Source organism: Mauremys mutica, unplaced genomic scaffold (genome assembly GCF_020497125.1).
Source record: "Mauremys mutica isolate MM-2020 ecotype Southern unplaced genomic scaffold, ASM2049712v1 Super-Scaffold_100054, whole genome shotgun sequence".
NCBI classification, from domain to species: domain Eukaryota; kingdom Metazoa; phylum Chordata; order Testudines; family Geoemydidae; genus Mauremys; species Mauremys mutica.
In genome coordinates, this window is record NW_025423258.1 from 4,548,893 (window position 1) to 4,563,437 (window position 14,545).

General features: G+C 56.2%; 1 non-coding gene across 1 annotated transcript; it reads left to right on the forward strand.

Moving 5' to 3' along the window:
• Positions 1–2,158: 2,158 nt before the first annotated feature.
• On the forward strand, positions 2,159–2,240 carry TRNAS-GCU. Its single transcript has one exon. It is a non-coding gene; the product is annotated as a tRNA-Ser (tRNA).
• Positions 2,241–14,545: the final 12,305 nt, after the last annotated feature.

The following is a 14,545-nucleotide window of genomic DNA, read 5'->3' on the forward strand; positions in this document are numbered from 1 at the left end:
TGCCCCCTCCTGCTCCCCCTTCACCCCTAACCCCTGCACCCCCTCCTGTGCCCCCAGCCACTGCCCCTCTCCTGCACCCCCTTCACCCCAACCCCTGTGCCCCCTCCTGTGCCACCAGCCACTGTCCCTCTCCTGCACCCCTTCACCCCTAACCCCTGTGCGCCCTCCAGTGCCACCAGCCACTGCCCCTCTCCTGCACCCCCTTCACCCCACCCCGTGCGCCCCCTCCTGTGCCACCAGCCACTGCCCCTCTCCTGCACCCCCTTCACCCCAACCCCTGCACCCCCTCCTGTGCCACCAGCCACTGCCCCTCTCCTGCCCCCCTTCACCCCTAACCCCTGCGCCCCCTCCTGTGCCACCAGCCACTGCCCCTCTCCTGCACCCCCTTCACCCCTAACCCCTGTGCCCCCTCCTGTGCCATCAGCCACTGCCCCTCTCCTGCACCCCTTCACCCCTAACCCCTGCGCCCCCTCCTGTGCCCCCAGCCACTGCCCCTCTCCTGCACCCCCTTCACCCCAACCCCTGCACCCCCTCCTGTGCCCCCAGCCACTGCCCCTCTCCTGCACCCCCTTCACCCCTAACCCCTGCACACACACCCCAGCGCCCATGTGGGGACAATGACCTGTGTGCATGGAGCAGCTGGCATTGCTGCCCGCTCCTCCCTGGGGCTGGGGGACGGGGGAGGTGGGCGAGAAGGGACATCATCCGAGCTCCCTGCATCCAGGTCACTTTCCTCAGCCGGGCTGCGTCAGGGGAGGGCAGAGAGCAGCAGCTTCTGATGCTCCCCTCACAGCCCAGCCCAGGTGGGGAAAGTGACCAGGACGCATGGAGCACATAGTGTTGCTCCTCGCTCCCCCCAGCCTCTGTGGGGCCATGGAGGAGCATTGGGGCAGGGGAGAGCAGTGAGCACCTTTGCACGGGGGCCCCACCCCTAAGGCCGGCCGGGCTCCCCAGCACGAACAGCAGAGACACAGGGAGACTGGCCACCCACTGAGCAGAGGTAGCCTGGGCGGCTCGTAATGGAGGCTCGGGGGGGCTCAGCCTCCCCAAACCTTGCGTTGCCAAGGGGACAGTGGGGCCCATGACTAGGGGCCCTGGCCAAATTGGGCCCCCCTGGGAAACTCTCTCCCACGGTGGCCCCAGGGCTGGAGGAGCTCAAACTCCCTGCTACGGCCCGTGGGCTGCAGCAGGGGCACAGAGCTTCTCTGGTCTGGGGGCCGCAGCGGGGCCGGGGTAAAGGAGTGACAGGGTGGGGCCAGTGGGGGAAGGGGTGGAACAGAGGTGACAGTGGGGGGGGGGGCGTGGGGGGAAGGTGTGGAAGGGGGCGGAGCCACACACAGAAGTGGGGGGGGCCATGGTTCCAGTGCTGGGGCCCCCGCACTTGTTCTCCCTTTCCCTGGGCTTTGGCATCACTAGCCCCTGCTTAGCGAGTAGGGGTCAGTGGTCCCCAAAATGTGGGGCGTGACTCCTAGGGGGACACAGAGGAAGATTGATGGGGGCACCTCAGGGCCTGAGCCAGCCCCCATGGAGGGCAGGGAGGGAGCCCCACTCAGCCCCACTCTGTCCCAGCTCTTCCCCAACCCCACCCTCAGCCTGGGCCCCTGGCTCCCAGCCCGGCCTCGACCCCCTTACCCCTGTCCGCACCCCTCTCCCCAGCAAGCAACGGCCCCACTCCCAGCCCCGGTTCTCGATCGCGGCTTCCGAGGGGCCACAGCCATGGACACGAGGGCGCAGTGTGAAATGTTTGGGGACCACTGGGTTAGGGTGACGTCCTCAATCACTTCTCTGCAGTCCAATGAAAGCGATTCCTCCCCCACCCACCCACCCCTCCGTCAGGACGGCCTAGGTACGTTCCGCTGCCCTTCACTCGTACAGGGAGGAGAATAACATTTCATTCCACTCAATCTTAAAGTGATTTGTAACCCACCACCATCCCAAACTGGTCATTTTGGGGAAGCGGCCCCATCATGCTGCATAGCTAGGCAGAGTAGGGGTGTCTGTGCAAACACGGCCTGTTCCTGAAGTCTTCCCCCAGCTCCTCACTAGATGTGAGGGGGGAGCTCATTCAGACCTTGCTTACGCTTAGTATTTAAAAACTCCTGTGTCCCTATCTCTGCCGGCCTTCGATTTCTCCTCCTGTCCCTGTCTTAACAGCTCAGATGAGGTGGCCGAGTGGTTAAGGTGATGGGCTGCTAATCCATTGTATTCTGCATGCATGGGTTCGAATCCCATCCTCATCGGATGCATTTAGTCTTCACCCTCCTTTATAGACAACCATCTCCCCCTTGGTACAATGACAGATCCAAAAATGTTGCTTCTGTTACCCAAAATTGGGCCAGCTAATAAGCTTAGAGAGGACTAATAACGCCCCAGAGTTTGGCAGAAAGCAGCATGTTTATTATACTGACAGCTAAACTCAAAAGAAGGGATAGGGGAGGGTGTCACACTCGCATACTCATGCTCCCAGGACAGGCCTGGCACTTGAGATGTCAGGATCCTTTAAGGTAAGTGTCCCCCAGCGCCACGATGGATGGTGCGATGAAGGTAAGTCTTCCCGAGGCGCGATGGAATGTAACACAGCGAACCACTGGCCAGGCGGTCGGGGCGAAGGGCATTCACTGGAGGTACAAGCTTGTGAGTGACTCCTGAGCACAGGGCCCCTTCCCCTTTTAAGGACCTGCTCCTCATGGCCTGCGACTGGAGATGACTTGGCTGCATCTGGTGGGTCACACTCCACCTCAGCCAGTGTCCATGCAGTGTCCATGTTCTGGGTGTGCGAGTGCTGCCTAATGAGAGTCCCAGACACCTTGTCTATCTAGGAGCTCTTCTGATCTTCCAGCTCTTCAACCAGCCCCTTCATCCCACCAGCATTGCAGGAGGGGAGGGGGAAAGCCACTTCACAGGCATTCAGAGAGGGAGAGGAGACAAGCGGGGGGAGGGGGGGTTTAACAGACCTTTTGGGCATACAGGTGATACGGAGCACACAGATCACTGCTGCTCCTACAACAGGGTAAGTTCTCAAGCAGCATGTTTCTTACTTTGCCCATCTGCCAATTTTGATTATTATCGATGGAAATATTTTGCCATTGGGTCATGTGTTTACACAGAAATTGACATTTACCAACAAATACGTAATTCTCCCAGTCCTGCCTAGTCTGCAGTTGGTGGGTTTAGAGGGACACATTCACTCTCCCCACCCCCCAGGCCAGGCCTGTGCTCTCAACTTCCCACACTGCTGGGATCCTTCCCTGGTCTCCCCCCAGACCTCTGCTCCCCACCCCCACTTCTGGGATCCCCTCCCCACACTGTCTAACCCCCCTGCTGGCAGGATCCCTCCCTGTTCCTTTCATTTCCTGTCTCCACTCTGGGCAAAAGCTCTGCACAGTTCCCACACCAGAAGTTGAACCCAGGCCCCGTGGATGAAAAACCAGGAATCCTGCCCACTAGCCCATATGGGACTATTGGTGCATCTGACGAAGTGGGGATTCACCCACGAACGCTCCTGCTCCAATACGTCTGTTAGTCTATAAGGTGCCACAGGACTCTTTGCTGCTGTTATTACTACAACTCTCTAAGCCAACCCCTCCTGAGCGCAGCAGGGACTAGCGTGACCGGATGTCCCGATTTTGGGTCTTTTTCTTATTTAGGCTCCTATTACCCCCACTCCCTGTCCCGATTGTTCACATTTGCTGTCTGGTCACCCTAGCAGGGGCTGCACACAGGGCTGCATTAACCCTTCAGGTGCTGAGGTTTCCCTCTCTCCATCCCCAGTGCCTGTGATCAGGAAACAGACATCAGGGCTCCCAAGTGCTGCACAGACTATGAGTGTGCAGACTAGGCAAAATTTGGGGGGCGGCATTTTGTGCGCTACCCATGGAGCACACAGGAGCTTCCAGTTCCACTCCCATCGCGCCGCCGAAGAAGGACTCTCCGCCGAAATGCCGCAGGCGACAGCGGCAGTCATTGAGCTGCTCAATTGCCTGCTGCTGTTTTACATGGCATGTTGGCGGAGGGTCCATCTTTGGTGGCGCAACGGGAGCGGAACCAGAAGCTCCCGGGTGCCCCGTGGGGAGCGCACAAAATGCCACCCCCCCCCCCGAATCCTAGCACCCTAGGCGGTCGCCTAATGGAAGCGTCGGCCCTGGGATCTCCCCCCGCCCCCGCAAAAACCCACCTTTCCAAACAGTCTTTCTCTCCCCACCCCCTAATTCTGCTTTCACACCCTGGGCCCATCTCCTCTCTTTGTCCCTCCCCACCCCCAGGTGAGCAGAGATGGAGGCAACTTCAGCCACTGGAGCCAGCCCCAGCGAGCGCTGCAGCCCGCCCAGGGGGGTGTTTGCAGACACAGGAAGGGAGCAGCTGGGAGTGGTGGGTGCTGGGAAGTAGGAGGCAGGAGAACAAATCCCAGAAACCCAACATGGGGCAGCTCCTGGGGGTGGGGCTCTGGCACAGCCCAGGGGCGGGGCAGCTCCTGGGGGCGGGGCTCTGGCACAGCCTGGGGGTGGGGCAGCTCCTAGGGGCGGGGCCCTGGCACAGCCCAGGGGCGGGGCAGCTCCTGGGGGCGGGGCTCTGGCACAGCCCGGGGGCGGGACAGCTCCTGGGGGCGGGGCTCTGGCACAGCCCGGGGGCGGGGCAGCTCCTGGGGGCGGGGCTCTGGCACAGCCCAGGGGCGGGGCAGCTCCTGGGGGCGGGGCTCTGGCACAGCCCGGGGGCGGGACAGCTCCTGGGGGCGGGGCTCTTGCACAGCCCGGGGGCGGGGCAGCTCCTGGGGGCGGGGCTCTGGCACAGCCCGGGGGCGGGGCAGCTCCTGGGGGCGGGGCTCTGGCACAGCCCGGGGGCGGGGCCGCTCCTGGGGGCGGGGCTCTGGCACAGCTCAGGGGGCGGGGCAGCTCCTGGGGGCGGGGCTCTGGCACATTGTGACACAGTAGCCCGGGCTCAGCAGCTGCTCCCTGGTGGCCACGTGCTGCCGGCAGCGCTGGAGCCGCCTGGGCCGGAGCGGAGCCGCTGTTCTCAGCTGCAGCAGGAGCTGCCCCCGGCCCTGCTGGGCTCCAGGTGGGGACAGAGCCTGGGGCCCGGGGCTCCCCTGGGTGCGGCTGGCGGGGCGGGAGGGGAGAGGCCGGAGCTGCAGGCGGGGAAGGGCGGGGGGTCAGGCGGGGGGTTGATCGGTCTCTGGGCACCAGGGGAGCCCCGGGGCAGAGTGTGTGTGTGAGTGTCCCGGGCCCAGGCGTGCGCAGGGGGGGAGCCCCGGCACCCCAATGCCCTGAGCCCCGGCTGGAGCCACGCTGGGGTGGGGAGGAGAAGCCCCGGGCCCCTGCAGGAGCTGCAGTGCGGGGGGGGGCGGGGGGAGAAACGCCAGGCTGGGGCAGGGGAGGAGAAGTCCCGCTGGGTTGGGAGGCGGGGGGTGGAGCCCAGACCCCAGCAGGAGCTGCACGGGGGGCGGGGAGGAGCCACCCTGGGGCAGGGGAGGAGAACCCCGGACCCTGGCCGAAGATGTGGGGCTGAAGTCCCCGGCTCGGGAGCCCCAGCCACCTTAGGGCAGAAGTTGCAGGGCTGAAGCCCTGACCTCCCTCTGTGTGGAGCGGGCCTGAGCCCCTCTTGCTCCCATCCCCCCTGTGGAGCTGGCTCCCACTCTCCGGCTGTGGAGAAATTCAGCCCAAATCTCCCCATGTTGGTATCTCCATTGCCCCCTCCCCCCATCACCCAGCCATGGATGGATTTAGCCCAGGAGGCAGGGTCAGTGTTGGCCCCATTGGGCAGGTGGGATCTAGGGCTCAAAGAGGTGAAGTGACTTTCCCAAGGCTAAGCAGGGAGTCTGTGGCAGAGCAGAGACTCAAACCCAGAATACCTGAGCCTGAGTCCGGTGCCTTAACCACTAGGCCACCTTCCCACCGAAGGAGAGGGAACCTCCTCCGCCACTTTGAGTGTGTGGGTGGGAGCAGCCACTAGACAGAGCTGCCAGGAGGTGGGGGAGGGGGTTGGATAGTTGGGGGGGTGATTAGTGGGAGGGGGGGGTCTCTGGAGGGGCGATCAGGGGACAAAGAGCAGGAGAGTTGAATGGGTTGAGGGTTTGGGGGGTGCCTGTTGGGGGTGGGGGGTGGAGCAGGGTTGGAGCAAGCAGGGATCAGAGGGAATTGGATGGGTCGGGAGTTGTGGGGGTCCTGTCAGGGGCGGGGAGTGGTTGGATGGGGCGTGGGAGTCCCTGGGGTCTGTCTGGGGGCAGGGGTGTGGATAAGGTAAGGGGGACAGGTAAGGGGTAGGGTCCTAGGGAGGCAGTTACAGTGGGGAGGGTCTCAGGAGGGGGCAGTCAGGGGACAAGGAGCAGGGGGTGTTGGCGGTTCTGAGGGGGGCAGCCAGGGGGCAGGAAGTGGGAGGCAGTGGATGGGGCGGGGCTCCCTGGGTGCACACCCTAATGAAATGTGCTGCGCACGCCTATGGTCATGGGGGTGAGCTACTTGCATCCTTTTCCTGCTTGTGCCATTTCTTTCCATCTCAAAACCTGAGAACAATTCTCTCTGGTTCTTCCCCTTCTCTCTCCCCTCCCCACATGTGGCTAGAAAATCCAAGGAGCTTCCCTCGTTTTCCCTAAAATTACTGACTCTCTAGTCTCTCATTTTCCCTATTTTCTCCATAATTCTTCAATTCTCCTCAGCTTTGGGATGTGAACCCAGCCTGTTTATCTGCAGCAATTTGTCCTTGGGTAGGTGGAATTTGCTGTCCTGTGTCACTCCCCCAACGTGGGTGGTGGTTAGTAGGTGCTGGCTGGGGGAGCCCGCAGACATGGCTGCCTCTGCGGGGGAGATGGGGGGGGCTGATCTCTGCCAGCGACAGGACATGGCCGCACAGGAGGGGAAGGGAGGAGCCAGTGTCCCTATGGAGCCTGCCCAGCCCCTTTGGTTCTGCTCCTTTCCAGCATTTTGTTCAGAGACTTTATTACTGGGGAGGCTGAAAAATCTCCCTGTGGGCTTAGCCTGGCAGGAGGGGCCAGGTCTCCCCTGCAATAAAGAGCTGGAGCATGTTCCCAGCATGGCAGAACCTAGGCTGGTCTCTGCAGGGAAAGATCCTGGGGGAATCGTGATGTGACATGAACTAAAGCCTGTTCTGAAACCTCCACAACTGCCCTTCTCGCCCTGCCAGGCTGCAGGATGTCGTCCATGTTTCGCTCCAGCTCATCCCATCCTCTCATGGGACAGGGAAGGGAAACAGCTGCAGAGGATCCCGTCCAGGTAGGGGTTATGGGGGGGTTGTTGGTGGGTTCCTGCTGGAGGGAGAGGGACATCAAATGCACCGGAGGAGGGAGGCTTGGGCAGTCTGGTTTGGGGGTTGGAGTTTGCCAAAAAATTCCCAGGGTGGAGAATGGGAGGAGGCCAGGGTGTAGCAAACCTGTTGGGACTTGTTCAATATGCGGCTTCCATTCTAGGAATAGAGCCACGAGGTAAGAGGGTGGAAATGCTCTAATTTGTGGGACAGGAAACAACCCCCCTAGGTGGGGCTAGGAAAATGGGCCAGAATCCCAGGGCTGGAGCCCGACCTGATTAACCAGCGGCTGCTGTGAGATGCAGAGGGGGCACCCACCAGGGAGGCTGGGGGGGGGGTTCTTAACCTTTTTCTTTCTAAGGCCCCCAACGTGCTATAAAAACTCCACGGCCCTGCATGTGCCTGGTTCTCTGCATATCACTATCATGTATGTGACTCAGTAAGATTTGACTCCATCATTGCTATTAGTATCATACTTGGAGCTGCGTTTATTTTCATAGAAATTTTAAGTTACTTTACAGACAGATTTAAAAATACAGTTTGAAGATAAATGATCTTCATCTGCACAGTGTCTAAAGTTTTGAGTTTAGCTATTTTTTTTTTCAAACGAGCCCTGCAAAGGTAAGTACAAGCAAAATGTACAGTCTGTTATTTGATTGTAAATATTGTAAATAGCAAATGACAAAGCACAATACGGCAATAACAGTAATAATGATAATTACTCCAGCCAGGCCAGGTGAGGCATTTTAGAACTTGTTACTCAAAGAACTGAATTTAAGCATAAGACAGAAATAAAATGATGAAATTCAGAGATCAGTTAAAAAGCTAAACTACCAGCACTGTCATCCTGAACGAATGTGAAAGAATAAAATTACAGAGACTATATGTACTTTGTTCATTTTGACAGGAGGTAAAAGGAAGTAACAACAGTAACTGAAGTGTGTGTGGGGGGGAGTGTGAGACACACCCGCTGTCACTCCCAGGCCAGCGGCACTCGCTAGTCCGAAGGCTCGTTCACACGGCACCAGGGGCCAGCAGCTCCCACTCCTGACCCAGAGGCAGCAGCACAGAATCTTGTCCCCCCACCTCAGCTCAGCAGAGACTGGGCACAGAGGCAGGAGGGTGGGGGCCACCCCCCCTCCCCCGCACAGCACAGGAGGCTCCTGGGAGCAGCTTGGCCGGGGCAGCTCCAAGTGGGGGGAGGGGGCAGGGCTGCAGGAAGAGCTGCAGGGGCAGACAGCTGAAGAGAAGTGGGGGGAGGAGAGACAGGACACCCCTGCTGGAGGAACCCCCTCAGCAAGGCCCCCCTGGACCGTCATGTCGTCTGCCCCCCACTGAGTCTGGCCCCGTCCAGCTCTTCACAATGAGAACAGCGCTGGGCTCCCTGCCAGCGAGCTCTCCCTGCACCTGCCAGGGCCTCCATCTCCTGTGTCCGGCTGTGGCTAGTGTGGGGGGGGGGATGGATCTGCTGGGAGGGACAAGGGGCTCTCGCTTCGCCCCTCCCCCTGGCGTTTCCTGGCTGCTCTGAGCGGGGTGGGATGGGACTCTGTTGATTGTCATCCACCAGAGCTTCCATTTGATTGAAAGTGTGAGTGGGGCAGCAGGTCCTGAGTGTTGGACTCTTGCTCTTTCAGGGGCCGGTGACCTTCGAGGAGGTGGCTGTGTATTTCACCAGGGCAGAGAGGGCTCTGCTGGACCCCGCTCAGAGAGCCCTCTACAGGGATGTCATGCAGGAGAACTATGAGACGGTGACCTCGCTGGGTAAGGGTTCCTGTGCCCTGGGTTCTTGAAAGCTGTGGGGTCTCTAAAGAACCTGAGTAGTAATAACTTGATACCTTTATTCATCATCCAAGTTTTGACAAGTTTCCTTGCCCCCCCCTTTTTGCCTCATCTTCCACCCACTAGAATAATTTTTAGACATTTGTCATCAGTCATTTTGAAATTGCATTTAATGTATCCTTATTGGCTACATTAGCAACTGTTTTTTAAAATTAATTAATAAAATTATAAAAAAATAAATAATTTAATTAATAAAAATAGGTGTGTGACTGATGCATGGCTTGTGTGATAGTCAGATGATCTCATCTTTTGATAGGAGAGCGTATAATGTTGCCATTCAGGACCCCACGGGTGAAGGGAGAACAGAGCTGTGGGAGGGGAGGAGAAGGGGGGAGTAGCTAATTCTGGGGTGCCTGGACGTGGGGAGGGTGTGCGCAGGGTTAGAGCTAAGAAGCAGCAGGGAGGGAGGAGGTTGTGAGACGAGGAGGGAACACAAGAAGCTCCCAAGGTGCCGGGAGGTGGTGCCGGCTGAGACTAATGGTATGTTGTGTGGGGGTGTGTGGGGACGGGCACCCAGGAAGTGGTCTGGGTGGGTCAGTGGGAGGGAGGAGAGGTTTGGGGATCTAGAGCTGTGGGGGATCCCAGACCTTTAACCCCAAATCCCTACCCAAGCCTTGTTGTTCTAGAGCCCACACTCCAGTTTTATTTCTGTTCAGTTTCACTTTATTATACATTTTTTTCCCCAAATATTATTTTAACTCTTGACCTCCCTCTCCCACTCATTACCCCCCTCCCCATATAACCTCCCCATCTCTAGGCACAGCGACCCCGGCCACCGATCCTGAGTCCTTGCTGCATCCTCCCTCCCAGAGCAGGGCCCCTACCCAGGCACAAATGGGCACTTTGTTGATGATGTCACAGGGTTGTAGTGTAGCCTGTACAGTTTTTACACCTATAAGATTACATGTTGGAGGTACAGCTTGCCCTTGTACATGGCTACTCACAGTTAATTGAGAAGATGGAATTTGGTGAAACACACAGAAACTTGATTAAATACAGACAGTTATAACTGAAATCACAGGCAAAGATCAATCCACGTAACAGTTAGACTAAGATCAGTATAGTAAAGAGGGGCTTGCACGGTGCGGACGTACAAGTTATGACACCAATGGAAACAAAGATCGAGGGGCAAGGGAGCCCGTCAGAAGGGAGGCCCTGCTTCAGTTTACACTGTCTCGGGGACCTGACAAAATGAAAAAATGGTCACTAGGAGAGGTAATTTATCCACTTCCTTATGGTAATAGGATGGCGATATACCACATCTGCTGCTTTGCTCTGATTACAATAATGTCAATCGCTGCCCCAAACCATACCTGGCCTTTGGGAAGTCCATAATTTAGCATCAAGCCTTAATACTCATGATTTACATCACTTAGTTATTAATAATCCCAATATATAAATGTGTCCAACTGCTGAGATCCTGCATAGCAACCTAATTGCTAAAGCCCACCCCAAACTTCCTTCTTTCAGAATCCTGTGGCGTATTCCACCTGTTTGTAGTTACTCCTTAGTCTGTCAAAATGAGGGTGCAAAATATATGACCTGGGATTCTCTCCTTAGGCCTGGTCAGGTAAATCCCAGACTTCAGCAGAACTTCTCCCACAAATCCTCCACCTAATATAAGGCCCTTAACTGTAGCAAGCTGAATAACCCATTTATCTATGTTCACCTCCTTGCCCCTCCACACATGGTCCAAGCTCATAAGCAATTCTCTGATCATGACATCTTACCTCTAGCGAGTATGAAATTGCCCACAAGACGTGAGACTGGGTCATAGATCGTAAAATCAGGTCGGGGTCAAGAAGAGTGAGAGTTTGGAGAGAGTTTCGTCCCCCCTCTCCCCATCTGCAGCAGCCACAAGCTGTCTTCCCTCCCGGCTCCTTGGATCTCTGAGCCTGTCCCTCCTGAGGCTGCATGGCCCAGTTCTTGTTTCTGACCACCTCCTTTTCCGGAAGAATTAGAGGCTGTTGCTCCTGAATGTTAGTGTGTAATTCCCCAGCCTTCTCCTCCCACTGGGGGAGTTTAATTCTCCCTCCCATTACACCTGAGTCACTAGATTTCCTAATTCCCCAAAATGTGCTTTTGCAATGTCACAGTTCTGGGGTAGCGAAGCCTTTCACCTGCCTCCATGGTCTGCTCAAGGAATGGCCCCTCAGGTATCAGGCCTCTAGCCAGCCCCTCTCTATGGGCAGGGACCCACATGCCTCTCCTTTTTGACCAGTGTGTGAGGATTGCAGCTTCTCCTCCACTGTGTTTGCTGGACTAACGGCCAGTTCCTGTGCTTTGCTTTCTCTCCAGGGGCTGTGAGCAGTGTGTGTGTGTGTGTCTGTCTGAGACAGAGGTGGGACTTTTCGTGATACTTGTATGATGCCAATACACACCTCAGTTTCCTGCTGTGATTGGTATTACTATGATTGTAAAGAGCAGGAGACGTGAGGTGTTTTGTCACGTAGCTGTCATGGGGTGATACGAATGGGTCATTAAGGACTGGCTGGGGCCAACTTAGATCAATGGGATACCCGACAGAGACAAGGGAATAATTGTCACCTGTCCATGGGAGGATCTCAGCTTGGCTGAGTGAAGCACACATGGACTCGTTATGTTTTTGAGAGCAGGAAGAACTGGGCTCACAGACACAGGGAGCTTTGCCAGAGTGAAGAGAAATGGACAGACACAGTGAAAAGAAACCAAACTGTTTTCTACAGCAGCCTGGCTCAAGGGCATTGGCCAGTGTGGACTATATTGTCTTCATTGCTTCTCTGTGCTAATGAAAAGACTTTCCAATGCTGTGTTTCGGTTGACTAATAAACCCTGCAATGTTTTAAAAATCTGCCCAGTGTCACAGCAAAAACTTGCTGAGGTGCATTGACTGAGGAACAGTCTCTGAACAGGAGTGTCGTTCAGCTGGACCTGCTGGCAGAGCTCACAGGTTGAAGTAGGAGTGTTGAAGCCAGAGGCTCAGTCTCAGGTGCTGAAGCTACATGGACTGTCCTTGTGGAAGAGTGGGAGCCCTTGGGGGTCTAGTGCACTCAAGGGGCACCTCCCAAGGACTGTTTACAAGCCAGGGCATTGCACAGATCCTATGGATCCATGACAGTGCCAGAGGTTCAGCCTTCTGGGGAAAAGATACAAAACAAGAAAAGGATCTAAATGCGTATTTACCATCAGCCCCTCGTCAGTCCTCATGGGAATCCCTGATCTGTTCCAAAGTGTATTAAAACCTTCCTCTGAGGCTCCACCTCTTGGGTATCAGGTCATGTCAGTTTTGTTAGAGGTTTTCCCTTCACCCTCCCACTTCCCTGGTTCTTGTCACACAGACAGGAAGCAGCAAAAGACCAGAAGTCCGAAGCGCAGACAATGCCATGTTTATTGGGGTTAGTTTCCAAGGAAGCATATTCCGAAGCCCTTCACACCAGTCGGGCTGATCCCAATGTACTGATACAGTCTGTTCCCCAGTGTCCCCTCCCCAGCTCTGATGGCACAGAGCGTTTATCCCGTGTCCCCCTTCCCAGCTCTGATGCAGCTGGGCCTTGCCTGTGTTCCTGTTTACACCCCCACCTTAACAAACATGATTCCAATTTCCCTTCCCCCTCCTGTTTGACCCCGTTTATACAGTAATATTCTCAACTATACGTTAACCAATCATTTTACTGAAATGTAACTAACCAATTCTAACAGATTGTAACATAATTCTCTAACCAATTATATCCCACCACCCTAATTAACTTACACCTAGCAAAATTAATTATACAGCAGAGAGAAACAATTAGAGAACCAGACAGATTAACAGTAGAAAAGTGGTGGCCATAAAGATAGAACAATACAGAAATGAGGGTTTCACAACCACAACCATTGATAAGCTGCGAGCAGCGGCACAGGAGGCAGCAAACAGAGCTGCTAACAGGGGAGTTTGCGTGGGAGTTAGCAGGGGGAGGTGGAAGGGGGCCGCGCCGTGTCCCCTGTGTGTCCCTAGGTACAAGCACCGAGCGAGTCCGGGACAGCAGCAGCCATGAGCCAAGCAGCAGAGGACACACCGAGGATGAGAGCATGCAGCAGCTGCGGTATGTACTTGGTTCTAGCAGGGGACCCAGAGCAGTACTATGTATGTATGAAGTGCCGCCTAATAGAGCTGCTGGAGGAAAAGATCCAGGGCCTAGAGCTGCAGGTAGAAACCCTGATAGAGAATAGAAGGGGGTTCGAGCAGCTGATGGAGCAATGGCAGGCAGTAACTGAAGGGGAACGCCCAGGGGCACAGGCGGGAGCAGGGGCTAAGGCCAGTGAGGGGGGACCACCAGACGAGGAGGATGGGCGGTGGAAGCATGTGACTGTGAGAAGCAGGCCAAGGAAAAGGAGAGCCAGTGACGGGGAAATAGAGCTAAGGAACAGGTTTGAAGGTTTGGAGAATGAGGAAGGGGTAAAGAATATGGTAGCTGCTGGTGGGAGGCCAAGGAAAAAGAGACGAGCGGCCAGTCCCATAGATAGAGGGGAGGAGTCTATGGAGGCAACACCAAGTTTGGGTCAGGGGAGACTACAGGATGGCTTAAGGGGAACCACAAGGGAAGATAGGAATGGAAGGAGCTTGCAACCAGGGGGAACGGGGGATAGGTTAGAGGACCGCACTGTCCCCAGGCAAAGGCAGGTCTACGTGATTGGGGACTCCATACTGAGAAGGTTGGACAGGCCTGTGACCAGGGCCGATCCGGAGAACAGAAGGGTGTGCTGTCTACCGGGCGCTAAAATACAGGATGTGGACCTGAGGTTGAAAAGGATCCTAAGAGGAGCAGGTAAGAACCCTTTGGTCATCCTTCATGTGGGAACGAATGATACTGCTAGATTCTCGCTAGACAGGATCAAGGGTGACTATGCCAGGTTGGGTAAGACACTTAAGGAAATTGAGGCTCAGGTGATCTTCAGTGGGATCTTACCTGTCCCTAGGGAAGGGCGCCAAAGGGGTGAGAGAATCCTGACGATTAATAGTTGGCTGAGAGAGTGGTGTTACAAGGAGGGCTTTGGGATGTATGGGCACTGGGAGGCTTTTGGGGACAGACAACTGTTCTCACGGGATGGGCTCCACCTAAGTAGGGAAGGAAGTAGACTTCTAGGAGGGAGGCTGGCTCATCTGATTAAAAGAGCTTTAAACTAGACACTGGGGGGAGACGGTTGGGAGAGGCCCTGGTGCACTCCACGCCAAATTTATACATTGGGAGTGAGAACAAGAAGATAACAACAGATATAGCCAGAGGGGGACGGTTAGGTGTAAGGAAGAGGGGGGGGACGGATACTAGATCGACAGGTCATACTGGTAGTACTGTGTCCCTACCGAGCGGGGTGAGAAGAGTGAGAGGAGCCCAACAGCAAAAGGTAGGATGTTTGTTCACCAATGCGAGAAGCTTAGGTAATAAAATGGAGGAACTGGAGCTCCTGGTCCGAGAATTGAAACCGGATATCGTAG